Source organism: Dermacentor albipictus, chromosome 1 (assembly GCF_038994185.2).
Source record: "Dermacentor albipictus isolate Rhodes 1998 colony chromosome 1, USDA_Dalb.pri_finalv2, whole genome shotgun sequence".
Lineage (NCBI taxonomy): Eukaryota > Metazoa > Arthropoda > Arachnida > Ixodida > Ixodidae > Dermacentor > Dermacentor albipictus.
The window spans coordinates 303,345,031-303,371,376 of NC_091821.1; the positions used below are offsets into that span (position 1 = coordinate 303,345,031).

At 45.3% G+C, this 26,346-nt stretch overlaps 1 protein-coding gene and 1 long non-coding RNA gene across 2 annotated transcripts in view; one reads left to right on the plus strand and one right to left on the minus strand.

Moving 5' to 3' along the window:
- Nucleotides 1–26,346, plus strand: part of LOC139050772 (uncharacterized) — a 56,915-nt gene that overhangs the window by 12,413 nt on the left and 18,156 nt on the right. The gene's annotated exons all lie outside the window — the stretch shown is intronic.
- Nucleotides 4,244–14,005, minus strand: LOC135921134 (uncharacterized). Its single transcript, XR_010570462.2, has 4 exons — nucleotides 12,777–14,005; nucleotides 11,559–11,611; nucleotides 10,306–10,495; nucleotides 4,244–9,229 (listed from the first exon to the last, which is right to left on the minus strand). It is a non-coding gene; the product is annotated as an uncharacterized lncRNA (long non-coding RNA).

A 26,346-nucleotide genomic window follows, 5' to 3' on the forward strand; every position in this document is an offset into this window, starting at 1 on the left:
AATAACATAAAGTGAATGCACAAGAACAATCTTTCAGTGCACTTAAGCACTTCCGGCACACAGCAAGTGTCGTCTGCTTGTGTTACAATGTGCTCCGTCTTTGACGAGAGCTCCGCCTTCAGTGTCGGTCTGTATTTTCGCGAGCTCTATGATTCGACTTTGTTACGTTGTGGACTGCAAAGATAGCGACTGGCAATATGTCAAGCTGCGACATCGTGTCCCTCTGCTAAGCCAGTAGACGAGCGGTCTGGCTGCTGCGCATCGGACTGCCGCTATCCGATCGGCGCCAGGATTTGCGCGATTGCGACCGTCACTTTACACTGGAAGATTACTAACGCAGTAGCGTTTCGCGAGTCCGGTATTAGGGTAAACGCATGCGCAAGGGGACGGGGCCTGGCCATGTCCCCTTGCGTGTCGTTTCATGGGATGAACAGAAGCGCAAATGTGACTGGTCTGCACGGTGCAGCCACCTGGTGGCATAAAGCTCAACCAGACACAGTAGCAGTAACAGAATGCATTCTTCTTTGCTGCTGGTGTAAATTTTTCACACGAGTGTAATCGTTAACACATTGTTTTTGTAAATGTTTAAAATGTTTTACACTTAGAGCAATATTGGCTCCTTCTTTGGCTGGTTGGCTCCTTCTTTGGCTCCTTCTTTGGCTGCGCCACGGGTGGCTGGACCGATCGAGGAGACCGATCAGGCAGCTCACGTACGTCTACGCTAAAGTTTCTTCATCAGCTTGAGTTTATGCCTCCACCGTTCCGTCAAAACATTCAGCCAGTGTGTGGTTACCAGAATACCAGAGACGTTCAACGCTGCGACAGAATGCTCGCAACGCATGCTGCTTCGATAGCTCTCGCTTGGGATCGACGGCCAAGCGGCTAGCGGAGAGGTTTAGTGCGGGCGGGCTCCAAAACAACTGGAAGTGGACGATGTGATGTCGCATCGTGACGCAGAACCAGTGAAGGCGGAGCTTAGCGCCGAGTGACCGGCGAACGAGTTGAGGAGGAAAAGCATGGCTAGGGAGGGGGGTAACTTGTAATCACTTGTAGTTCCATTAATACGTAACGCCTCACTGATATTGTGGTGCGAACATTCATCTTAAGCTGTACCCTACGCGTCTACAAAATTTGCCCGAACCGTTTCAGGGGCCCTTTAAGTGCAGCTACAAAGACTACAAGGCATCGAATTTAGGCCGTGCTACTAACATGTCAGTTTCAACATATCGAAAAGCACAGACGAGCTCTCCAAACAAATAAACGCAGCTTTACGTGCTCTCCTTCCAAATTAACGCCACAAAAGATAAGCTCTAACAGCGTAGACGATATGTGTGACTTAGGTGTAAATGTGAAGGTTTGTAGGAGATGAAAATCCGCAGGCTGGAAATGTTCATTTCTCACGAACAAGAAGCGCGCAGCGCCGTAGAAACCATGCGAAACTGCGCCGATCCATTGCAACGCTTCTTCCCGTCAAAAGCTCCCCCAAACAGCCACCACTTACATGCCCGCCTCTTGCCGGTTCCTTTCCCGTTAATGCTGCCTGATCCGACCAGGGGTAGCACCATAGAGTTTCCTACAAAAATTTTTGTACAAACTATGGATAGCACACTCTCAAGTTCAAAAAATGACCACAGAGGGCGAAAAAATCGAGCGCGCGGTGCTGCTAATCAGCACAGCAGAATTACTTCGGGGTGATTACTGGATTTTGCTGCGGCTGACAACGGCAATAATGGTGAGTCGTTTAACACTGCTGCTTGAATCGTTATAGTATAACATTAGTCTCATTAACTTACAGGCGGAGACATGTTAACGAACTAGATTCTGCATTACATGTACGCAGTCATCCTCCATTGCTGTTTCCTAAATAAACCTTTACTTGCGAAGCTGTTGTCATACACACACAATCAGGAAAGAGAGCGATATCGGAACGCGCGTTGCATTTTCATCTCATTGTAGCCGTGGCCATAGGTGACTGAGTAGCCTTATCAATATACACATAAAACTATTTCTCGAGTCCGCCGGCAACTTCGTTTGTCCACAAAACCGAATAATCCTTTGGTAAAACGAAGTGAAAGTACACAATTTAATGTATTAAACAGTTGGCATTTGCTTGCGGCACCAGCAGTGTACCAGCACCAGCAGGCAGGCACCAGCAGGCACCAGCAGCAGCACTCGGAGCTACCGTCGCGTGCGGACGTCAGGTTTGGAGCTCCTGCGTCAGCAGCAGACGCTACAGCGTCTCACGCGCTTTTCCTCGCTACCTCGCCCTATTCCGAGCACGACAACGAACGCTTCCTGCGACCTTCCACGGCGACGACAAGATCACCACCGATGCCGCAGGGACGCTCGCGGCGTCTCTGAGCCGTAGTGTTCAAGCTAAGCCTCAGCGTGGTCAGGATCGGCGTCCAGGGACTGCCGACCTTGTCCAGCACCGCGAAAACCCGTTGACCACGATCATGGATGTGGAAGCTACCAACGGCGATGATCCAGCAACAGAAGGATATCCAGAAGACCCGGCGGATGGATCATGGCTCACTGCTCGCGGCCGGCGGAGACGCCGCGCCGACGATACGTCTGACCCAGCAGCCCGCCGCCAAGAGACGCAGCATTCGAACCAAACTGTACCACGACGACCCCAGAGACCACCACCTCTGCCCATTGACGATTTTAAAGTCATCCTGCGCCCGAGAAACGGTCTCACATTCGGTGAGTGGCCTCGCCACACTCTGACTCGCGCCGTCGGCATCGAGGCGCGCCTCAAGGAACAAGAGGTCGACGAACTTCACCTACGTGTTCAACGTGCCCAAAACATCGCCCTCATCAGCACGCCAAGTGAAAGAATAGCGACCAGCCTTAACAAGATGACATCGCTTGCACTTGGCCCGCGTCGCTACCCCATCTCAACATACATCGCCTCCCCCGATAATTCCTGCAAAGGAGTCATCACGGGTCCCGACACAGGGACTACATCAACCGAACTTTTAGACCACCTGTTGGCACCTGGGGTGGAAATCCTCCATGCTCGCATGATGGGGCGAACAACCACACACTAAGAAAAAAAAGAGTACCTCTTACTCTTTTCGGAGAGTCTGGATTCGCCACGTATACGACACACTTTGTGGGAGACACCCGAACTCTCTTTCGGCAGAGAGTCCCGAGACTATCCGTGCTCAATACAAGGTGTTTGCGTGACTCCGCACACAATAGTCATGCACACTCTGTTGTAATAGTCGCCTATACCCTCTCAAAAGGGTTACAAGACTAGTGCTGAGGGAGTCCGTTAACAATTCTAAATGAGTCGAACGACTCAAGATAAAAGGGTGACATGACCACTGCTGAAGGATTCGGTCAACTCTTCTTGACGAGTCTGATGACTCCAGCAGTGTGTGTCAAGTTACCCTTAGTGCGTCGTGCAGGACTCTTGTAAATGGAGTAAAATAACTAATCCATGTAAGTCGTTCGACTCTCGGATGGCAGTGTCGAGCCGCTTTTCAAAATGTGTCACCAACTTTTGCTGTAATTACACATGACTATGGCTAGTTCTCAAGATGGCTACTGTGAAAAGACAACATATAAGAAAGAACCCATAGCAAATTTGCCAAAAAGGACGTGGCAGGTTAGCAACAAAATGTTAACATTTCATCACCCTTTGTTGTCTTCTGGAAAATTCAAATGTATTAGTCAGCACAGAATCACCATGAAAGCAAGACAGTTCTCATTACCATTAAACTGGAATCAATAGCCAACCAAGCAAAACAGTCTTAAATAAACATCCAATATGTAGCCTGCAGGTGCATATGCATGACACTGCAACGCAACTCAGAACCATAATGAGACCCCAAAATATTATGTAACTCATGTAGAAGTTCAATTCAGCACTGCACAGGTCTCTAATGTCAAAACATTTATAAGTTAAACCTATTTCACTGTTCTTCGAGACGTTTTTATTTAGAACTTACGATTTAACATTTTAAGCAAGTAAGCTACACAACAAATAAAGAAGGCCGCACTTATGTACAAAGGAGACCCAGATAATCAAGTGCAATAAAAACAATATTCCAACTTAGATTACATAATCTATGCGTTATACTATGCTTGCTGAAAACAACTGGTTGGCAATTGATAATCCAATCTAACAGTAAGAACAGCTGTCTTACCTTATGGTACTCTTGTTGGCACTTTTCCCCCACAACTTGTGTGTGTTAGCGTCAGTTGAAAATTGATCTGAAAAATACCACATTAAAAAGTTGTTCATCAATTTTATTGTCATACAACATGCAACAGTGTATAAAAGCTTCACAACAGATAATATTACAAAAATAAATAGAGCAAAATTTATACTAATTGTTTATTTATGTTGACAAACATACTTTTTAAGACGAAGTATAATAGCTGACAGACAATTTCGCAGATTGCAATAACCACTAATACAAAACTTGCCATAATGCAAACACGCTGACAAAATATGTAGCACAGGTAGCTGTATTTTGTTACGGCAAAGATAGCACATGAATAATGAGGACAAGGGAGTTAGCAGAACACAAACTATACCCAGCTGCATGCATGCAGCTGTAACAATACACATGGTGCACCGAGGTCCAAAAGAAACAAAGAGGAAAATGTGAGGAAGGCTTCTTTTACTCATCACAAGCTATCCTGTAAGAGCAGACAGATTATGCACTGGCTGTAATGTACCCTCAGCACATACGTAAATAAGTTAGATTAGATGCCACATTTACAAATCACTCATACAATGTTCTTGTGATAGTCCTTATTCCGATTTTTAACTTGGAAAGCATGACTGAGTTATGTAATGCTTCCCTACACTTTCGCACATATGCAGAAAGAAGTGTTGCTATAAACATGGGAGATCATGGAAGGATGACTGACACATACTTCTTTTAATTCTTTTGTCTTCGTCTTTATGATTATCTACCACAGTAGTCTTTTGTAGAGTGAAACACATTCAGATAATAAATACACTGTGGGCAACAAAGTGTGAATACCTGTTCTTGATTTCTACCTTTCTCAAGTGTCCCACTAAGGTAAGATTGGTGCAAAAAATTGTCTTCCCAATGTATGCGTTCCCACAAAACAGGAGCAGATGATAAGCCACATTAATGGTGCATGAAATAAAACATCTGTTCTTAACTTTCTGTTCTTAACTTACCACTGCCATTGCAATCTGGTGCGATTTTCTGCTTTGTTGTGTACTCTAGCACAGGTGCTACGCAGTTCACTTGGTGCCCAAAGCAACTCTCACACTATAGCAGGATGTCAATTTTGTTTTTCAAATTCTAAGCGAAACTCAGGTTATGGGGGACAATTGTAAACTTATAGTTTTGCTTTGTATCATCATAATGTTGTAGAGCAGGGTAGAAAGCAAGAACAGATATTTATAATTTGGGGTCCCATTGTGCATTGCATGGATATGTTTCAATGAATGATAAAACTACTTGGTAGATAAGAGAATTAACTTCGAAGTCTACCATATCAGTAACTGGCAATTTTATGTGTAATTGAAATTTTGTGATTCCCAGTGATGAAGAAACAGTTTTGATAATATGTGTCAAGGCAACTAAGTCACTCATGCTCACAAAGGAAACAAAATAAAAACAACCAAGATTGCAACAAGTTCCAACTTGCAACCAAAAGTGAGACACCTCACATGACTGACTTATGTATTTACTGAGCATGATTTACATCTAGCGCATAATCTGCTTGTACAAGATGACGAACAATTAGTTACTGTTGCTTTCTCTCTGGGGCATTTGGCTCTTCTGAACACATGCACATTGTGTGGCAAAGCTGCGTGGATGTAGCTGGGCACAGCTGTTATTCAGCATCAGTCTGTTCTTATGGTCCTGTACTATTATCATTGTAATTTATAATTAGCAAATAGCCTAACTATTGGGTTTATCAGCTCCATTTTAAACAAAACATACTGACAGATTTCCCTGTTGATCGCTAACAAAGTGATGGGTAAATCATTTCAGATTTCAAGAAACAGCTGTGGAACAGAACAAATGCTGAAGACAGAAAATCTACAATGACCAGTACCTTCTTTATTAAATGCCATGTACTAGCTTTTTCTGCAATGAATACCATTATAACCAAAAATTGTAGCCTGAAAAAATAATTGGGAAATATTTACAAAAGTGACAGAGATTAGAACTGCATGTTAATTACATATGTCTTCTTAAACAAGATCACAATAATTGAAGTTTCATTATTTTAGCAAAACACTGACATCCCATTATTGAAGCTAGTCAGTGCTGAAGGTATTGTTAGTTTGTAGGAGTCCTCAGACTAGCAGCTCTGAAATATTTGTCACCATACTTGGTGGAACATGCTTTGCTCTTTCGGATATTACTTTGCCAAAAAGCCTTCTGTAATCCTTGTAGGGCAATTCTGTGTGGAAAAGAAATCTATTTGATCATTACTTTTTGGGTATATGTATCTCAGAACTGGTGCTAGTCTGAGTTCTTACAAAGTAGACGTTATTGAGTACTGTAATTCTAATGCCTGCCACAGCTAAAATTTATGTTAGTGAAAATTGTCGCACTGTCATGAAGCAGTTATGTTCAATAATTAGTGGCAGTCACCGGTGAAACACTCAGTACAAAACACAAATATATGGAGTCAAAATTTAAATGTCCAACAAAGTCACGTCTCAAGTCTACATTTCACAGAACTGTCTTTTTTTCTGTTAGTGTGCCAATACCAATCGCACATTCACAAACATTTTAGTATTGCACTTCTGGTAAATGCAGGAAAATTCACCGTCTTTAACAGAAGCCCTTGGGAAGACAGCCCATATTTGCTTCGACAAGAGGACTTGCCTTAAGCTTTGCGTCGCTATGTTGTAGGTCACTGTAGCAAGGGGAACGTTTTGCTGATTGAATATTACTCGAAATATTTTTATTATTTGTACTAGAGGTTTCAAAAGAGAGCCAATTGTAGAGTTCTTCATGCAGATTTGATATATTCCATTAGTTTTTGTTTAGCTGCTTCGTGAGTTATGTCCTATACAACGGCGAAATACATAGTGATATTTGCGGGCACTTTCTTGTGTATTAAATTTTCACAAAAAAGCAGTGTGCTGCAGCTAACTCAGCTCCCTGTAGACTGCCAGGTGCCGATATCTATTCAAACAGCACGTAAAGTTACTAGAAGTATGCAAGATTAGTAGGCAGGCAGGCAGGCCTGCTACTAAAATTATTGAGAATACTTCAATAATTTTTTCTCACAATAGCATGAGAATAACCTCGTGCTTTATAATTGTCCTTTACAAATTAAATTTGGCATACATACTCTTCAAGATAAGCAGAATACCAGTATCTAATTGAAATTGCAATCTAAAAATTATTTAAAGTGGCCTAATATTTTTTGCATAATTCCAGTAATTGTACAAGCTGTTTGGATAGGTATCGCCACTTTGCGGTATACACCTAGCTAAATAAGATACAGCATGAAACCATTTGCGAAACTTTTACACACAAGTGCCCATAAAAATATATTGCCACTATGTAGGACATAACTAAACACCAGCTACACAAAAACCAATAACAATTCAAATCTACATAAAACTGCCTATGAATAGCAGTACATTCAAATTTCTAGTACAAATTAAAAATGTTGTTTCGAGGAGCATTTCCCCTTAATAAGTGGGTGTCAGTGTTTCTACCAAAGGGTTACAAAACTCCTTGAGGCATACCATAGGGAGTTTTATAAATAGCACACACATGCATCTGTCTAAAAAGTCCCATGCCCTGCTTGCATTCCTTAGACATTTTTCTGCATTCTGTTGTATGACACCATTTGCATCCCTTAACACTGAGGGCGCAAAACCGAAAAACAGCCTATTAATACACTTAATTTTTAGCCTGTAAAGGGGTTGTATGCGAATGGGGGCAGCCAACTCTAGCATGAGAATAAACAAATATTTGTTCTCGCATTAATGAAACCAGTCAAAATATAATCTCGCAAATCTGGAAATGAATGCACAAAGAACCTTGCTGATTGTTACATTAGTGTCCCGAACAAGATCTTTTGATGTTTATAATTCCTAGTTTTATTCACTTTCCTCTAGTAACTGGGCTTTGACCTAGAATACTCAGTGTAGGAGACTAACCCAGGCCTGGAAGCCAATATTTAAATCTGAAATAGACATTCATCCCCCGACCACATGGCACTGCTACGTCATCAGAAGAAACATGCATCCATGGACATATAGTCTGTAAAATTATTTTTACATGATCTGTAGCGTTACTCTTGCACTAACAAATTCTGAAAATTAGGAAATACATCTGCTATTTAAAGCACTGCTGCAAACCCGTGTGTTTGAGAAATGCAATACTCAAAAGGTGTAATACAACCAATGTGTGCATGAAACCTATGCTGCCTTTGACATTCGTCAGTGTGGCAAATAAGCACTGAGAAATGCCAAGGGTATCATAGCTTTCATGTCTCAAACCTTGTATGCGAGTACCAGTATCTTTGCAGTGAAAGAAGTCACATTATTGCCAGACTTATGAGGGGAACCAATGTTTCTCTAGTTCAATAGTTTCTTTCTTGTGCTCCTATATCCTTGAGTTTTTAAAAAATAATGGGTGCTTGAAATAAGTACTCTATATTGCTCTTAAATTTATCCTGCACCAGAGCCCGTGTTATGTTGCATTTTTTGAACACATTGCAGTGCTGTAGATTATCAAAGGAAGAAAAAATGCCGTAAGTTCGTATTTTAGCCTTCCGTACAACAAGAATTAATAACCTATCAATTACATCCACAAGTACGAAAGAACTACGAGAAACGGGGCTTAAAGGCAGGTATACATTAGAATAGCAGGGGCTGATGGTGAGAATTCTAAGAGAAAGGAACTATTAAAAACTAGATACTAAAGACACATATCAATTATAACAGAAATATTTACAATGAATTTGAAGAGACAAATAGAATGTCTGTTCAAATCACTCCACCCCAACATTCATCCATGGTTCGATAAGTGATCACAGCCGGTGATGCTGTTTGGATAGATGGTAGGTGAGGCACAGCTGTGAAATAGGTAGCACATGTAGAGGGGTCACCAAAGGTTGCACGCTGGTTGCAGAGCAGGTTGCCTTGATCTCCGGACTCCCTCGACCCTGATGCGTTGAGCCTGGTTATACGTCGTTCGCAAGAGGCCTGGCCCGAGTGTGCGGCATCGCTTGGGTAAAATTTCGAGGCAACCTGAAAAACACAGTTTCATATATTAGCACCAAAATATTCTGTACCATAGGGCAAATCTGAAGTTTACCATCTGCACACAGCAGATGATGAAAACAGACAGAAGTCACCAGACTCAAGGTATATAAATGTGCAAAAGTGGAAATGAATGTGAAGAGCTGCTTATAGGATGGAATCCTTCAATTTGTCTTTTGTGGATCAATAATAGTATCTTAACATAAAGTCAAGTGTACATGACCCTCCCTATTTGTGTAAGTAGGCTATTCCATGCCAGCTGTTCCAACCTGGCACACAACCACTTGGAATTTCTTCTTGAAAACTGAGGGCCTTTCATTATAGAAAAAATCTCAATTTCACACAATACTTGAAGCAAAAAAAAATTTTTACTGCCATAAACATTATGTCAAATTTCGTGTAATGCACCAAAGTATGCATCATAAAATGGCAGCCAGAAATTTGGTTATTTCATTAAGAGGGCCAAATTTTTAACAACGAAGAGAGGCCTTACATCAAAAACTTGACTGCTTATTAGCCACTGCTCAGTTTATTATGGCTGATTAAAAATGGACAAAATGGCTTATTAACTTTATTTTCACAAAAGTGACCTACAGCAAAAGCTGCAAATTTATGCAATCCATGTGTTTAGGACTTGTGCTGTGTGCAAGAATTGTATCAGAAAGATACATTATGCAGCAGTGCAGAGAGGAGGATGAACTTGGAAAAGAAGACAGTTTTGGTGTACGTTTATCGGCCTGCTTATCATTGAGGCAGCCCTAGTAAATTTATGCCAAATACCATGTATGAGCGTACATTGTATTCTTTTTAAATTGGTAAAGCTTTATCAAAGTAGTTTTTGTGTTAAGCAAAAAAAAATTGTGCAAGTGGTCTCTTGCAGTTTGAAAATTTACATCGCATTTCGTCTAATACACATAGCCTCTTGGCGGCTAAGACAAAATGCATGGACTTGAGCATCCCTGCACAGATAGCAGGGAGTCTAAACTACTTCGAAGTTACGTCTTTCATTGCTGAGTGACAAGCCATTTCACTCAAAAAGACGTCACTTAATTACAGGTATTTACCTGAATCTTTCTGTCCGCTGTCAGCCTGCTGGCATCATCACTAAGGCTGCCAACTCCCTAGTGGACATAGTCGGGACATGGTGGCGGCAGGATGCAGTGGCAGAAGCCGCCAAAGGCTCCCAACTACCTAGTGGATGTAGTCAGGACAGGGTGGTGGGAGGACACAGGGGTAGGAGCCGCCAGAGTGTACCTGCAACAAATTTGCACAAATGTTCTTAGTCCTACCATGACATGATTTACAATAAAACTGAGCTGTCTGTGTAACATGGCTACCAATACAAATAAAGGTAAACAGTTAGGCCCTACGACACAACTAGAAGCCCAACAAAAAAGAAACGGTACTTATGTTTATGAAAATCCAAACAATGAAACAAAAAATGTGTAACCGGTTTGTGCATGGAAGCTCGGTTGAAACCTGAGCTCATACCATCAAGTGATCTGCTAGACAACTGCAAGCCTGCCACCTAAATATGTCATTGTAAATTATTTTTACATGCATTATGTTAAGCTGCATTAATACAAGTTCAAAATCTCTTAATATAAGTAAATCACCAAGCTAATTCAATTAACGAATTCCAGTGGTCGTTAATGCAACAAAGTGCAAGCTTGGAATAAAGCTGGCTAAACTGGGCAGTGAAAAATAACAATGTGGTTCTCTACATCTTGTTTTCCTGGCTTTCGCTTTAGCGCTGGAATATACAAGAATTTTGACATTCCTCATATTTCACCCTGCTAATTTTTATGCCATAATGCATAATACTTCAGCAAGAGGAATAATGCTTTCTTTCAACCGTAAATAGTGATAGAACAAGAAAATTCATTGGAGCCAACGTTTTGAGAAGAAAAATCTCCTTCTCTTTGTCGAAATATTGGCTCCAGCGGTCCTTGTTCTACGGCTCTTCATCAGTTCAAGTCTCTTGTCCTCCTGTGTACCTCTGTACTTTCAATGTTATGTCAATGAAACTGTAATAACGGATCATTAGTAAATGTAGCTGATGAGGAACTTGGGCTTGTTGGTAGATAACGACAGAGTGACTGCGCAACATAAAGATACGGACAAAGGAGGCTTGTGTGTGTTGTCTCCTCCAGCCATGTCCCCCCTTTGGGTGATTACTCTGTCTCAATGTAAAACTGTTGCCCTTTGCACAATAATAGTAAAATGCATAAAGACAGGAAAGTGGACACAAAAATTACAACAAATAGCATCATATGCTAATGAGATATGCAAAAGTGCCTGCTACGATTTGTCTCACCCATAACGTGCTGGTAAGATGGTGACTTCTGGCTGTTGCCATTTCTTGAATACCTAAAATAAAATACATTTCAAAATTATAAAAATATACAGGACAACAGCAGTAGCCGAGGACATAATGCATTGTTTAGTACAAGAAGGTAAACTAATCTCCGATACACGGCAGACGAAATTTCCTTTAAGTTAGTAGAAAAATACAACACACTTCATTTCATTCAATACTGTCAGCGTTTCTTGCTACAAGAAAAAAGGTATTTCTGCATGGAAGCAGCTAAATAATAAATGGCCTTCTACTTTTACAAAATATGTTGCAGCGACTAAGCCAACTACAGCTGTATATACTTAAAATTGCTGTATGCGCATTACAATAGCCAAGACAGGATAAACTTGGGTTCATATGCAGCTCACTGGAAGGTACAACTTTGCAATCAACTCATTTCTGCTGGGCAAATATACGCACTAACATAAAACTACACATAAAAGGACCTTTTTTTTTCATAAACCACCGGACTCAATATAAAAAATCCAGTAGCAATAGTACAATTTTACCACATAACACAGCCAGGTTTTGTAAGCGTAGTAGGATTTACTATATAAATGTTGCAGCATATTCATGCTTTTAAATTTTTACAACCGTGAAAATAAAGATTACGTAAAAATAATACATTATATATAGGCTTAGATTGTGAGCTAATGTGTTTTCTACTTACAGCCAAATGCACAAAAAGTTTGTTCTCTTTCAGCGCTTTGAAAGCGCAGTGTCTGTTCGCTTGTGCAAGCAGCCGCTTAACCGCTCTTAAAATATCTGTGCTGCCACATCGCCTGACACTGCCATACAGCGTTGTAGCGCTTTTATTATTCGCGGCAATATACCTAAAGCGCTAGTAAATCTTCAGAATGCACAAGCTGCCCTTTCGATTACCTGTCTTCGCCACGCGAAAGTCACACTGGTGCTAGTATTGTATATACACTTCAAGTTACGCAGTACTTGATATTCTACGGATTTTTCGATGCGACAGGCCACTCGTCACTAGAGTCGTTAAGAACGGTGTTTATCCTGAGGCTTCCGTCTGCCAGTAGTATTTCCGCATACATACGCGCACGCATGCCTAAGAAACGTCTGTGAACTGCCAAGAGAAACATGGCGCAAAGTGTAGCCGTACCGGAAGGGCCGAGTACGCGCCGTTTGTAAACTCGGAACAAAAGCTGATATGCTTACCTGAGACGTTAAGAGAAATATGGCACAGGTCACAGGTCCCCGCTGGTAGTGGTTCGTATGCATCTGGTCGTCTCTGTCCGTTGCGATCTCCCATATCACAATGAAAGATGCAGTGCAAACCGCAGCACTTCGGGCGCTTGTTACGGTCCGGCGAGCGCACTTGCTCGATGTCGGCAAAGACGAAATCGGCGAAACGCTGCTGCTGGCGGCGGTCCCCTGGTCGCAATCACACAGCACGGACAGAAGCTCCCACCGTAACTTGCCGCAACGCTTGGTTGCAGTCTCCCCTAGCGCAGCGATTTCAGAACCACTCAACGACACGAGCGTGAGGCAGCGCAACTTGAAAATGGCGTCATGCTATTGACGGCTTCGGCTCTGGATCATTTTGTAGCTGCACAACTGAGCAAAACAGTTGCGCTAGTTTCGGTTTTGTTTCCTCGCGTTGAAATAAAAACTGTTTTGCTCACTGATAATTTTACGTCACTTAAGTAATGTTTACGAATGAAACAGCCATGAATTTAACACGCGTCTTGAAATACCCGCTACGTTCACTTGGCAGAAGCAAACTTTTCTCGTCCGAGTGTGGTTGTGTTTTAAATACCTATCGCTGGGCTGTCGGAGCGTGCTCGAAGTCTGAAGACGCGGCGTAATTGTCCTTAATTTTCTTAGCTATAACGGTGCGGCTGCCCTTGATTTCTGTGGAGTGCAGTTTGCTCTGATGTAAGGTAGAACTACAAAGCCGCCCATGTTACTGAATGATCTAGTGCACCTGAAGCTGCCAGAACTCCGGTATTTCCTCCACAAGTTCTTGCGACTGTGTGCCGCTCTCACCAAATGCGAGCGTGTAGTCATTTGGCGGAGATTTAGCAACACATTTTCTAGAACTATCGTTCACCGCTCTATCACGACATGGCAGCAGCGTGGTTGGTCCTTAGTAAAATTTTCTATGTATTGCGAATTTTGCGATAGCAATTATATGGACACAACCGCCGAAATATATCTGTCGGTGTTGCCGTGAGCTTACGTATAAAGTGCGATAAGATCCTATCCTGCGCCGTTAGCTGTGCGCGTTAAAGGAAGTGTGCGAGGGCGAGCCGAGATGTATAGTGCCTGGATGGGTGCCCCAAGTATCTATAGGTGGTCACTTGATAAAACGCGCGCAAGCCGGGGAAAGGAGGCGCTGGTTTAGCACGCTTCTCCTCTGGCCGTTGCTCTAGCCCGGTCTGGCGCCACTCTCGCTCTGTCTTGGAGATAATTCCCGATGGGTGCAAAGTGGGGAGGGGGGGGGAGAGGGGAAAGGCGCTTCTATATCGCCGTTTCAAGTTTCGGGGACGCTTTGAAGGACGAGGCAGCAGAAGCGTTCTGTCCGCTCTGTTCGCGCCCTTCATCACGCGGACGCTGTGGCAGCGAGTGTTCGCGGTCATTGAGTGAAATCTGTTCATGTTTGCACGTGCGCGCGTGACCCCGTGCTTGCTAATTTACGGAGTAAGCGATTGTTTACTGCAGTTTATTCAGGCGATGAAGCTACGAACCTTGGTTCGTGCAGTTGTTCGTGCAGTGGTTCATGCAGCATTGGGGGGGAAACTGCCACATTTTTGTTTTTAAATTTCTGGGGGGTTCAAAAGCAGTGCTGCGTACGCTAGTGTTTGTTTCTGGTCGCGGAACACAACGCACTGCGGTAGCCCAGTGGCTTTGGTGTTGCGCTGCTGAGCTCGAGGTCACGGGTCCAATCACAACCGCAGCAGTCGCATTCCAATGGGGGCAGAATGCGAAAACGCGCGTATATTGTGCATTCCGTGCACGGTAAATAACCCGAGCTGCTGAAAATAAATCTGCAGTTTTCAATTACCGTGCGCCTCATAACAAGATCTTGATTTTGGAACCTAAATCCTCAAAATTTAACTTTACGTAGCGCAATTACATTTACAATCGACACTGTTGAGTGCGCCTACTGAACTTGTTATCTCGTTGCTGTGCTCTCTTTAGTAGCCAATGCTATATTTTTTAGATTTACTTATGGTCAGAATCCATTGTGACAAATCCGGGTCTTCCTTAGCATAGGAAGCCAGCTATCGCTTAAGCGTGTGATATATCAACAAACATGTTCAAGGAAAATCGATATTTAGAGTTCGATGTAATTGCAGAACATGACAAGCTTGACGAAAGAATGATACACCGCATGTCGGTAACATGTCGGTAACATCATTTCAGCATCAAACAAAACCCTCGGTTTTCTAAAACGTCACCTTCGTCTTGCCCCACCACATGTTAAATTGCTCGCGTATAAATCACTTATAAGACCCAAATTAGAATATGCATGCCCCATCTGGAGCCCACTTCAAGCATATCTAATCACCGCATTGGAAGCTGTGCAGAATCGTGCTGCCCGATTCATTCATTCCTCATACTCATATGACGTCAGTGTTTCATCCTTGAAAGCTACATCCGGACTGTCACCCCTCTCTTTTCGTCGTCGCATTGCTAGCCTCACCCTTTATCACAAATTCTTTTGTTCTCCTCTCAATCAAGCACCGTATATCGCCGCCGCATCACGCATATCTCACCGCACCAGTCATCCCCTTCAAGTTGCCCGCCCATTATCACGTACTACTACGTTTTCAGCCTTGTTATTTCTTCGAGCAGCCACGGACTGGAACGGCCTACCCCATGACATCGTCGCCATCGCTTCAACACCTGCTTTTCAAGAACGCGTAACAGATAATAATAATAATATTTGGGGTTTTACGTGCCAAAACCACTTTCTGATTATGAGGCACGCCGTAGTGGAGGACTCCGGAAATTTTGACCACCTGGGGTTCTTTAACGTGCAACGCGTAACAGATCACCTTCAATGTTAAATCACCATCGCTGTTTGTTTTCCTCACTACAAATGTAATCCCACCCCTTATGTAACACCCCCTGAAATGGGGGCCTTTAAGGAATGAAACTGAACTGAACTGAACTGATTACAACCAGGACAGGAACCCGAGGGCCTGCCTAAAACAGAAGACGTTATCTGGTATTTCTTCTCCTGCATTTTAATCTTTCTCTCGCCAGACTCATCTCGAATATCAGAGGAGTCGCAATCTTGCACGACGACTCTTCGCGTCCTATTAAGAGTCAAACGACCCACACACAAATGTTGACTCTTGTTTTGTGACTCTACCCGCGCGAAAATGGGTCTTCGTAAGAAAAAAGAGAGTCAAGTTGCTGTGACTCACTTTTTACTCTCTTTTTTCTTAGAGTGCACGGCCATCATAACATTTGCTGGCCTCAGGGTACCGCGCTACGTTAGGTATTATGGGGCCGAGTACCGATGCTACATACACACCCCGAGGGCCCAGGTATGCAGCGTATGCCTCACAGTGGGCCACCGTGCGGACGTCTGCCCCACGCCAAGCATCAAGCGCTGCACCACATGTGGGACTGAAAACCCATCCACCACCGAACCTCACCAGTGCCAGCCCCGGTGCCTGACGTGCAAAGGGGATCATCCGACAACCGATCCCAGCTGTCCGGGCCGGGCACGAAAGCCACCCAACAAGCAACGAGTGCGCCAGGAACTCGAGAAACAAAAACGGCAACAGCATCGTCCTATGGCCCAATCTGGAGAGCGACGAAGCCGATCGCGTTCCCGTTCCCGATCTCGGTCCCGATCCCGGTCACGATCTCGGAGCCGAGGCCCCTGCGAGTGTTCTAAGAACCGCGAGCGGGTACCGCCACCATCGTCATCATCATCCTCATCACCACCGTCGTCACCACCACCAGTGGCACCACCACCGGCCAAGAAGAAGCCGCCACCACTACCGCAACAGCTACCATTAGTAGCGCCCGAAGGGCCAGCCGGACCTAAAGGGGTAAGTTGGGCGGAGGGCCCGCCACCTTCACTGCGCAAATCTCCCTCACACTCATCCGAACCTCAGACCCTACCACAAACTCAATCCCAATCCCAGGCGCCTCGCGCGAAGATCCCTCCCCAGTCCACAACTTCATTGTGCCGCGACCTCCAGCAGGAGCTTCGAAGAGAATTACACCGAGCTATACAGGAGATGCGAGAAAGCATTCTCACGGAGGTTAAGGAAATGATCCGAGCCGCCTTTGTAGACTTCCAAACCACCGTGCTGAAACCAATGCTGCATGAAATTACTAACGAACTCAAGCAGAGCGTGAGAGAGCTCACGGCACAACCCCTTCCCCCTAAATCATCCTCCTCCTCCTCATCTTCACTAGTCGCACGCGCTACACCAACCTCAGCGCCGTCACTAGCGACAAGCGAGCGCGCTCACCCGTACGTTCGCCCAGCCCAGCTACAGAATGATGGCGCCTGCAATGCAAATGCAAAATAGAACGGCGGGACTGACGATGTGGCAGTGGAATTGCAGGGGGTACCGTTCTAAACGGGGCTCGCTGCAACAGTACGTTGCCGCATCGTCAGAACCGCCGGACATCATACTTCTCCAAGAGCCGGGCGCCACCCTTGTAACTATCAGTGGCTACGAGGCCATTAGGGGCTCGGACGAGGCGAAAGTGTGCGCGCTTGTGTCCAGGAAACTCACATATACCCATAGTACTCTCACGTCAGATATCCCTCATCAAATCATCGAGGTTGTCCCCGCGGACACGAGACAAAATAGCCTGTACATCTTAAATGTATACAGTGCACCTCGGGCTCGGTGGGACAATTTTCAGTATCTACTCTTGGAACTCATCAAGTTGGGCCCGGTTTCCGTAGTGTGCGGTGACTTCAATGCTGCACACGTGGCCTGGGGCTATCGCAGTAACACACCAAAGGGCACCCGGCTTTGGGACCTCACACATAATCACCGATTCACCCTCATAACAGATCATACCCAGCCTAGTCGCCAGGGAAATAGCGTCGAGAGAGACACTTGCCCGGATCTCACTTTCACCAGGGGGGTCCAGGGCGAGTGGCTGAACACTGGCGAGACGCTGGGTAGCGATCACCATATTCTCATCATCCGCATCAATCACACAAGTTACAAACGCCCTGAAAAGAAAATTTGCATCACAAATTGGACCAAACTTCGCGTAATCCGTAAGGATCGAGCCTCAGGAGATGACAGCCCCAAAACTTATGCCAGTTGGCTCAGTGATTTACGTAATGATCTAAACAAAACGACTAGCCGCATAACCACGACGACAGAGACCCCCGAGGTTGACCCGCATCTCCTACATCTGTGGGACGCGCGCCGAAGTCTCACGAAGCGATGGAAGCGGCAAAAGTTAAATCGAAAATTGCGCTGCAGAATATCCCAAATTACGAGAGCAGCTCAGGAATACGCAGACCAGCTAACCAGTGCTAACTGGCAAACGTTTTGTGGTAAGCTAAGTGGTACGCTGGGCACCGCGAGAACGTGGGCAATCCTTCGGTCACTAATAAATCCGACAAACACGACATCCCATAAAAACCGGCAGCTTCAAATTTTCCTCCACCAGTACGGAGGAGACGGAGACCAGCTCCTGAAGGACCTTGAACAAAGGTATCTCTCCCGTGGCTCTAAGCCAAGCTATCCGGACTATCCGTATAGAGAAGAAAGTGACCCGCTAGGCACTGACATAACTGTCCAAGAAATCAAAGCCGCACTCGCAGACATTCATAGGAACACCGCACCCGGAGAGGACGGGATACGCTATACTCTACTGCGAAATCTCCCGGATGAGGACCTGGAAACGCTCTGTGCTATGTACAATCAGCACTGGCACGCCGGCACTCTTCCTCTAGAATGGCGACGTGCCGAGATCACTTTCATGCTCAAGCCCGGAAAACCCCTGTCGATCCAAAATTTACGGCCGATTTCCCTCACATCGTGCATCGGAAAGCTGCTTGAGTATGTAATCCTAAAACGGCTTCAACCTTTCTTGGAGATGCAAAATTTCTTTTCCCACACACAGTTTGGATTTCGCCCCCATTTGTCCGCTCACGATGTTCTTCTTCAGATAAAAGAGGACCTCGTTGACCCCCCCATCAGGGCTCAGACGAGAGCTCTTTTGGCGCTTGATGTCAAAGGAGCTTTCGATAACGTTTCCCATGGTCTCATCCTTGAGAACCTGGCCCACTCCCACTGTGGCTCCCGTATGTACAATTACGTGCGAGCCTTTCTCAAGGACCGTGTAGCCACAGTGGGAATGGGCCCATATCGGTCAACAGACATTAAAGTTACCGGAGCGGGGACACCTCAGGGGTCGGTGCTCTCGCCGACGCTATTCAACATAGCTATGGCGAGACTACCCCAGTTACTGGAGAAGGTTGAGGGGCTATGCCACGCGGTATATATGCTGACGATCTGACTCTCTGGACGTGCACCGGCTCGGATGGAGACATTCAGGACCGCCTACAGACGGCGGTGGATATAGTGCAGGCATACCTCGCGACTGGAGACCTTGAATGTGCGCCAAATAAATCAGAACTATTACTAATCCGACCGCTAAGCAGCTATGAAACGCCAATTCCAGTGATTGAAGTGAGAATACAAGGCATACCAATTCCCACTGCACAAAGGGTCCGAATCCTTGGTTATCACCTACAATCCAACGCCAAAGCTCACTTCACGGTAGATCTCCTTGGTCGACAGTGCGAGCAAATCATCGGTATGATGAGGCGCGTTAGTAACCGCCGCTCAGGACTCAAGGAAGCCGATATGCTGCGGTTGGTCAAGGCATGCATTATCAGCCGGCTAACCTATCACCTCCCATACCACAACCTGACGCTCTCTCAGACCAACCGTATAAACACAATTATTAGAAGAGCCGTCAAACAAGCACTCGGAATTCCTGTATATGCTTCCACGGAACGACTACTTGCTCTCGGGGTACACAATACCATCGAGGAACACATCGAAGCGCACAGAATGGCACAACTCGAGCGATTGAGTCTGACCCCTACAGGCAGGCATTTGCTCGCACGGCTGGGCTACCCACAGCATTCACCCTCTACGCGAGAGCATGTCCCAGTCCCATCAAACATCCGAACCTTACTCACCATAGCGCCCATACCGCGCAATATGCATCCAGAGCATCATAATGGTCGCCGGGATGCACGTGTTAGATACCTTCGGAAACTCCTCAACGCCCAGCCGGAGGGCACCGTCTATTATACCGACGCTGCCCACTATGCTCTTGCGACCAGAAACAAAGAAAGACAAGTGTCGGTGGTGGCGGACGATCAAGGTAATATCGTCACCTCGTGTAGCGTCCAAACCAAAGCTACGCTCACAGGGGAAACGTTGGCCATAGCACTCGCTTTCAACCACATCGTCGGTCACATGGAAAGATCCCCAAACCACGACCACATCATCATTACAGACTCACAAGACGCATGTCGAGCCTACCTCAGGGGTCATATTCCTCAGGAAGCCAATCGCGCTCTCACCAGCACACGTAAGCTCCCCGCCATTCCAGATCCCTCAGTACCACGCATCAGGCTGATTTGGACACCTGCTCATGCCTCACTGTCGGGTAATGACCGCGCTCATGCGGCTGCCCGAGAGCTAACCTGCCGGGCACCTGGCAGTGAGGCGAGCAACCCATATCAAGCCTCCCAGAATTTGCCCAACACATACCGGGACACTCTAGACTTTTACAGACTAGGGCGCTTGCAATATCACCCTCCTCCCAAATCTTTCTCCCGGGATGAAGCCGTATCACTGCGACGGCTTCAAACCAACTCGTATCCGAACCTCCTCTTTCTCAACAAACTCTCCCCAACCTTATATCCCACCACCTGCCCAGGGTGCGGTGCACCACCGACGACGTTCCACGTCACGATTGAGTGCCAAAAACCACCTAAGGATATCCCTCTTCTACAATCCCCCCAACCAACATATGCGCAGTGGGAGGCAATCCTCCGTCGCTCCGAGCCTCAGGTCTGGCTGGCCCTGATACGACGAGCACGAGCGGTGGCGACAGCCATTGGGGCCCTGGACTGAGGGCCCCAACCACATAAATCCTTTCACTTTATAATAAAGTTTCTTCTCTCTCTCTCTCTCTCTTCTAGTGTATAAATGAGCGCACAAGTGTTCTCATTTGTGATTTTAATAATACTTCTGCATTGTATTGCCATTTGTTGGGCCTGTTGGTAAACTGAAAGCATATTTAGCGCCAGCAAACAAGGACGGAAGGGTACAACACCACAATGCGCTAACTTCAACAACTTGATTTTTAGGAAATACACCTATCTGTAGCAGTATCTTGCGTTGTAGTTAGGCAGACATCAATATTATGGACAATAGCAATATTTATTTAACATGCTGCTGCTTAAGCACCCTAGAACAGACAGTGTACATTTGCATGTGTTCTGTAGTCGCAAACCATTGCAATATATATGTCACACCTTATTGCATTTCATATTGCAAAATTGTGTTTTTTCAATTTCTAATGCAGTCAAAATTTCTGTTCCAGACATACAGTAACGAGGACGGCACCAGCATAAAGAAACACACTCCATGCACTAAACAGAAGCTGCTGCCTGCTACAACAAGGCCATTGTGTGGACTTTGGCTGCTACTACAAGGTAAACAACACCTGCATGGTTCAGAAATAAATAATGCTTGATATATGCTGTATTGGCTTGCTAGTCTTGAGATACATGTCATTTGTTTACAGCAGATATGAATGTTCTTTCAAATTTATGTTTTAGTATAATTGGTTCGAACAAAAAAGAAAACACTGCATGAGTTTGGCTAATCTGTGCTGTATCTCATGTGTCATTGTTCTTCCCACCAGAGTCTATGCCAAGCACATCTTGGTCATCACAGGAGCTCCCATCTACACCAACAGGAAGGGGCTGGAGCCAAATTTGCAAGGCTTTTACACAATGAACAAAGAAGCGCAAACAGAAAAATTTCGATATCAAGTCTGCAGAGGACTGTGTCAAGACTGAAAAGAGCTTCAGCCACCATTCCACCAGCACAGACATTTGCCTGAGTCATCCAGGTAACTCAAAAAGGACTTTCTAGAAATTCTTCTTGTTCAGATGCACCTGCAACTTCTGACCAAGCACTGACAACGCTGGCCAAAAGAGTTCTCTCAGTTTGCCCTTAGTCAGCTTCCTGGCCATGTCAATTCCATTTGTGCCAAGTGTAATTTTTTTCTATGAATGCAAGATTTTTCATTGCCAATTCTCGTTAGCGATCATTCATCCTCATCCAAACATAAAGGTCAACCGATTCTTCGGTGATACTTAATACCAGTCACTGTCTGGTAGCGTACCATATCTGTAGCAGTATCTTCTAGTATATGTTGTCATGCACAATTCCTCTCCTGAAATAGCTGATGCAGCATCGGCATGTGTCTTGCATTAACCTACGCACCGTGTGCTATGAACCACTTTACTTTTCTTGATGTTTTTAGCCTTCAATGTTTGCAGAGCAGAATGGCTTCTCTCTTGAATGCAAGCTTTCGCATTTTCCATATTCCTAGTCTTGTTGATTATTGCTCCTCTTCCTCGATAGCCTGGGTCTTTGCACAAGCTGCACTGAAGTGACTGATTGCAGAATCTGGTTTTGCTGCCCCACTTGGTTGTGGTCGCCACGTTGTTGTGGTTGGTTGTGGGGGCCTGGTCAGTTGCGTTGGACATGGACTACCCGGCATTTTAGCGTTACCTCCTTTACAACCTGCACGTTTCTTTTTGTTCTTTCGGGGGCTGCTAATGTGTAACTCATACCTGGTGCCTCTTGTTCTCAACATGGGCATCGCCATTTTGCAGCCACTTTTGCAGGCCTTTCCAACCATGTGGCTATCAACTTCATACACTTTGGACCATGTCATCACGTGTCCGTTCATGCCACATCACGGCCGATGAAGGCCCACAAGCATAATTTACCTGCGGCTGCAACAGGAAAGGTCGAACGGGGAGCGCACCAATTACGGTGCATGTAAATTGGGAGTCTGTCGCTGTGTGGACTGCAGGAGCAGATGGTTACTTCGAGAGACTGTTGCCCATGCAGCTGACCAGGTCGTCACATCATTAAAACATAACACAGCGATGATTATCAAATGAGAGTCAGCATTCAATCACCGCATAAGGTTCAGACAATACAGTGTACATTGGCTAAGACCCACATGACAACAGTGGGCATTCATACACTACAGGTCGCTTACAGCACGTTCAGCTATCCGACCTCAGGCACAGTGCTTGCCTACATCGTACATGGCGGTCTAGTAACGAGTGACAACCAGCAGCACAAGCAGATTGGACAGTTGCCGTAACTTGCACTGCGAATCAATCGGGTGACGCAGGCACCTGCTGCCATAGCTAACACAGTGACATGAACTACTCGGCATTCTAGCGTTACCTCCTTTCCTACCTGCCCGTTTCTTTTTGTTCTTTCGGTAGCCGCTAATGTGTCGCTCACACTTGGTGCCCCACCTGCTCTCAATATGGACATGGTCTGTTTTGTGGGAATCACCATTTTGCAGCCATTTTTGCAGGCCTTTCCACCCATATGGATATAAACTTAATACACTTCAAACCACGTAATCATCTATGATAGTCTCCGTTCATGCGAAATCGCGGCCGAAGAAGGCCACAAGCACACTTTACCCACATGTGTTTACCCACATGTAAACAGGGAGTCTGTGTCGCTGTGCGGACTGCAGGAGCACGTGCTTACATCGAGAGGCCGTTGCCCAATGCAACTGACCAGGCTGCCACATCTGAGAAATGTAACACATCAACCATGACCAAGTGGGACAGCATTGAAGCAAGACTCTGCAATCAAATCACTTCAGCACACTGAAACATAACGCTCAATCTATACATTGGCAATGTACACTATACATTGGCTACGATCCACATGACAACAGTGAGCATACGTGCACACTGGTCACTTGCGGCATCAACCGTCCGACTGTAGGCATAGTGCTTGCCTTCGTCGCACATGGTAGTCTGGTAACAAGCAACAACCAGCAGCACAAGCAGATGGGACAGTGTGTCCCACTTGTTTCCACCGACAGTCGCCGTTGAAGATGAGCAACTTCCATTGCGAAGCAATTGGGTGACGCAAGCATCTGCTGCCGCAGCCAACACAGCCACATGAAGTGCCCGGCATTCTTGCGTTACCTCCGTTCCAACCTGCACATTTCTTTTTGTTCTTTCGCATGCCACTAATCTGTAACTCATACTTGGTGCCCCACATTCTCGGTCGGTTTTGTGGGCATCACCATTTTCCAGCCACTTTTGCAGGCCTTTCCACAGATGTGGATATCAACTTCATACACTTAGAACCATGTGATCATGGTGATAGAGAAATGTGCGGAATATAACCAACCCTTATATATAGCTTTCATTGATTACGAGAAAGCGTTTGATTCTGTCGAAACCTCAGCAGTCATGGAGGCATTACGGAATCAGGGTGTAGACGAGCCGTATGTAAAAATACTGGAAGATATCTATAGCGGCTCCACAGCCACCGTAGTTCTCCATAAAGCAAGCAACAAAATCCCAATAAAGAAAGGCGTCAGGCAGGGAGATACGATTTCTCCAATGCTATTCACAGCGTGTTTACAGGAGGTATTCAGAGACCTGGATTGGGAAGAATTGGGGATAAAAGTTAATGGAGAATACCTTAGTAACTTGCGATTCGCTGATGATATTGCCTTGCTTAGTAACTCAGGGGACCAATTGCAATGCATGCTCACTGACCTGGAGAGGCAAAGCAGAAGAGTTGGCCTAAAAATTAATCTGCAGAAAACTAAAGTAATGCTTAACAATCTCGGGAGAGAACAGCAATTTACAATAGGCAGCGAGGCACTGGAAGTCGTCAGGGAATACATTTAGGGCAGGTTGTGACGGCGGATCCGGATCATGAGACGGAAGTAATCAGAAGAATAAGGATGGGCTGGGGGGCATTTGGCAGGCATTCTCAGATCATGAACAGCAGGTTGCCATTATCCCTCAAGAGAAAAGTATATAATAGCTGTGTCTTACCAGTACTCAGCTACGGGGCAGAAACCTGGAGGCTTACGAAAAGGGTTCTACTCAAATTGAGGACGACGCAACGAGCTATGGAAAGAAGAATGATAGGTGTAACGTTAAGGGATAAGAAAAGAGCAGATTGGGTGAGGGAACAAACGCGAGTTAATGACATCTTAGTTGAAATCAAGAAAAAGAAATGGGCATGGGCAGGACATGTAATGAGGAGGGAAGATAACTGATGGTCATTAAGGGTTACGGACTGGATCCCAAGGGAAGGGAAGCGTAGCAGGGGGCGGCAGAAAGTTAGGTGGGCGGATGAGATTAAGAGGTTTGGAGGCACGGCATGGCCACAATTAGTACATGACCGGGGTAGTTGGAGAAGTATGGGAGAGGCCTTTGCCCTGCAGTGGGCGTAACCAGGCTGACGATGATGATGATGATGATGATGATCATGTATGAGAGTCTCCGTTGACACTAAATCATGGCCGAGGAAGGCCACAAGCAAAATTTGCACACAGCGGCAGCAGGAAAGGACGGAACGGGGAGCACCAACCACGGTGTGTGTCAGTTCACAGTCTATGTCACTGTGCGGACTATAGGAGCAGGTGCTTGCCTCTAGAGACTGTTTCCCAATGCGTACCAGGCTCCCAAATACGAGAAACATAAGACAGTGACAAGTACCAAGTCGGACAGCAGTGAAACCAGATTCTGCAATCAATCACTTCAATGTAGCTTGCACAAGAACACAGGCTGTCGAGCAAGAATAGGAATCTTGAATGAGACTAGGAAATAAATATGGCAATGAGAAAGCTTGCATTCAAGAAAGAAGCCACTCTACCTTGCAAGCACTGAAAGCCAAAAACAGTAAGAAAAGTTAAATGCTACATAGCACACAGTGTAAAGGCTAATGCAAGACACATCCGCCAATGCTGCATCAGCTATTTCAGGAGAGGAATTGCACATAGCAACGTACACAAGAAAATACTGCTACAGATATGTTATGCTTCTAAACAGTGACTGGTATTAAGTATGAACAAAGAATCAGTTGACCTTTAATGTTTGGATGAGGAAGAGGAATGATCTCTAAGAAGAATGTGGAATGAAAAAGCTTGCATTCATTGAAAAAAATTATACTTGGCACTAATGGTATTTGGCAAGGCCAGGAAGCTCACTAAGGAAGGGCAAGCTCACGGAGCTCTTTTGGCCAGCGTCGTCTGTGCTTGTTCCGAGGTCTCAGCTACATCTGAAGACAAATAATTTTTGTTGTTGAGGTACCTGGATGACTCGGCCAATATCCGTGCTGGTGTAATGATGGCGAATGCTTTTTTCACACTTGACCCAATGGTCCGTAGACTTGATATCTCATCCAAATAATTCTGGTATGGCTTCTTTGTTCGTGGTGTAAAGCCTTGCGAATTCGGCTCCAGCCCCTTCCTGTTGGTGTAGATGGGGGCTCCTGTGATGACCAACATGTACTTGGCACAGACTCTGTTGGGGCAGAACAGTGACACATGAGATACAGCGGAGATTATTCAAACTCATGTAGTGTTTTCCTTTATATTCAAACCAATTGTGCTGAACTGTAAACATGAACAAACATTGATATCATTTGCTACAAACAAATGACAGGTATCT